Source organism: Mytilus edulis, chromosome 4 (assembly GCF_963676685.1).
Source record: "Mytilus edulis chromosome 4, xbMytEdul2.2, whole genome shotgun sequence".
Lineage (NCBI taxonomy): Eukaryota > Metazoa > Mollusca > Bivalvia > Mytilida > Mytilidae > Mytilus > Mytilus edulis.
In genome coordinates, this window is record NC_092347.1 from 93698325 (window position 1) to 93700859 (window position 2535).

The 2535-nt window shown below is 31.6% G+C and overlaps 1 long non-coding RNA gene across 1 annotated transcript; it reads left to right on the forward strand.

Moving 5' to 3' along the window:
• Positions 1-1192: 1192 nt before the first annotated feature.
• On the forward strand, positions 1193-1904 carry LOC139518572 (uncharacterized). Its single transcript, XR_011663413.1, has 2 exons — positions 1193-1277; positions 1843-1904. It is a non-coding gene; the product is annotated as an uncharacterized lncRNA (long non-coding RNA).
• Positions 1905-2535: the final 631 nt, after the last annotated feature.

A 2535-nucleotide genomic window follows, 5' to 3' on the forward strand; every position in this document is an offset into this window, starting at 1 on the left:
AATTACAATGTTATGATTTTCTCATTTTCATGACACTACGCGTCCATCAAATTCGTTTCAGAAACATTCTACAATGTAATTGGCAATCAATTTAGTAATACAATATTCATGTCCTTTCTGAACTAAACATGTCTACACATTTATGATATCGACATATTCCCATTCTCCTGATTACACAACTGTACTTGCTCAGCTTTTAGAATCTGTTTCTCGACCATAACCTTAATAAAATATATAGATCAACCAAATGAGTTTTTGATACATTTGAACTAGTTGTTACATGTAACTTCTATGTCATTGAGTCTAAAGGGGAGAGTTGAAACGTCTCATGGCAATCAAAAATTCTTATTTTTATATATAAAATTAATCTCTTTAATCTGATTATATATTTATACAAATTAACTTTCTGACGCACTTATTTCACATTGTGATACTTGTTTCAAAAGAGGGACGAAAGATACCAAAGGGATAGTCAAACTCATAAATCATGTCTTTAGGTGTAATACCACCAAATCATGGTACGTCACATCCGGTTGCATACGAAAGTAGCCCTAAAAAAATATTCCCTTGAATTTGACAGTTGTAGAAAATTAACCCTGCATTTCAATGCACTTAAATTTTTCTGAGTCGTAAATATGTATGTTGGGTGTCTGTAAGCATCATTCTTTTTTTATTTGATGGTCTTATAAAATATTTTGGAACGTTAAGGTTACATAGTTACCAAAGCAGGTAACCAGTAAATAACAGTGTAAAAATTGGGTTGTCTACCCTCGGCGGTGGTTACTTTCTTATATGCAATGAAATGTAGTGTGAAATATTCACTGTATCACTGGAAAGGATTGAACTTTACAAATTTTTTTAAAAGTGCCAATTTAACAAAGACTAATAGGGAAAAATCAATGGTGGTATTACACCTATTTAGGGAAACTAAATGTGCACTCGTGACCCTATTGTACTTTCATTTTTAAAAGTTATTAATAAACCAGTTCATACATTGTAAACATGGACTATTCGGAATGGATTTAGACACAGAAAGTACGTTTGAGGTAAAATTGCATTGAAATGGGGGTTTACGGGTGTTTTCTTAGTCAAATGGGTGGACAGACGAAGCTGTATTTAGATTACTGTGTTAAATTTTAAATTACCCTACCTTATAGTTTTTGTTTTGTTTATACAACATGTGAATTTTTTATTTCAGTGTTAACCATGTTCTGAAGAGCATTCTGTTGAAAAATCTTATATGTGAATTTGTCTGCAGATGACACTTCAGCAATAAAGTATGTATCAACTATCATCCTGTTTTTTTGTTTGTTTTGGCCGCAAAAGTTTACAATTTGCCATTGTGCCGTCTACATTTTGCACAGACAATAACTCATCTAAACACTTATTTGTCCTGGATTTATACACATCAGAATCCAGTCTCACATACTTAAACTTTATAATTCTTACCAATTATTTTTTGTACTAGCATTCCAAGGGACATAACCCTTTTTAAAAACATTTTGAGGTATTTTTTTTATTACTCTTTCTCCCCATTTTCTAATGTAAAATACAAGAAAGTGGACTTTTTGTGTCAATCTATTAGAAATATACTGTTATGAGTAAATAAAAAGACTTTGATACCAGTAGCAATAAATGATTGACTGAAAGGGAACCGTTATTTCTCACACTAGGGGAACAGACCAAAAACTCAAGTTACACATAAGGGCTTATAGAAACTTCCGTGTAGACTGTTAACATTTATAGAGACAGTTCTTTCAGCTAAAACACTTTAATTATTGATTTAACATTACATTTATTTCATTTTTGTGGGAAAATAATCACATTTGTTTTATGTTTTAGACAAAAGATATCAAGTTTTGATGAAAAAGGAAGGAAGGAGGAAAAATGGACCAAAACAGACCTTCAAATGAACTCTAAAAGGTGCAATAGAATTGTTTATCATCTTAAAGTTGTCTTTTGTATTCTTTTTAATTGTTTGAATGCATATATCATGAGTTTATGATCAGATATTAGTCAACACTGCATTTTATAATGATACACTGAAATTAGGATTTTTCGAAGAAATTGGACTGAAATTGCCGTAGGATATGGCCTTACATTATAGTGATTTTCTCTGAAACTATAGTTCTGACTGAGACAAAACTTGACAGTTATGCTTGAAATAACTTGCAATTGGAGGGGAAAAAATTGTATTAAGTTTATTTGACATTTAGGTGTTCTTTAGGTGTAATACCACCAAATCATGGTACGTCACATCCGGTTGCATACGAAAGTAGCCCTAAAAAAATATTCCCTTGAATTTGACAGTGGTAGAAAATTAACCCTGCATTTCAATGCACTTAAATTTTTCTGAGTCGTAAATATGTATGTTGGGTGTCTGTAAGCATCATTCTTTTTTTATTTGATGGTCCTATAAAATATTTTGGAACGTTAAGGTTACATAGTTACCAAAGCAGGTAACCAGTAAATAACAGTGTAAAAATTGGGTTGTCTACCCTCGGCGGTGGTTACTTTCTTATATGCAATGAAATG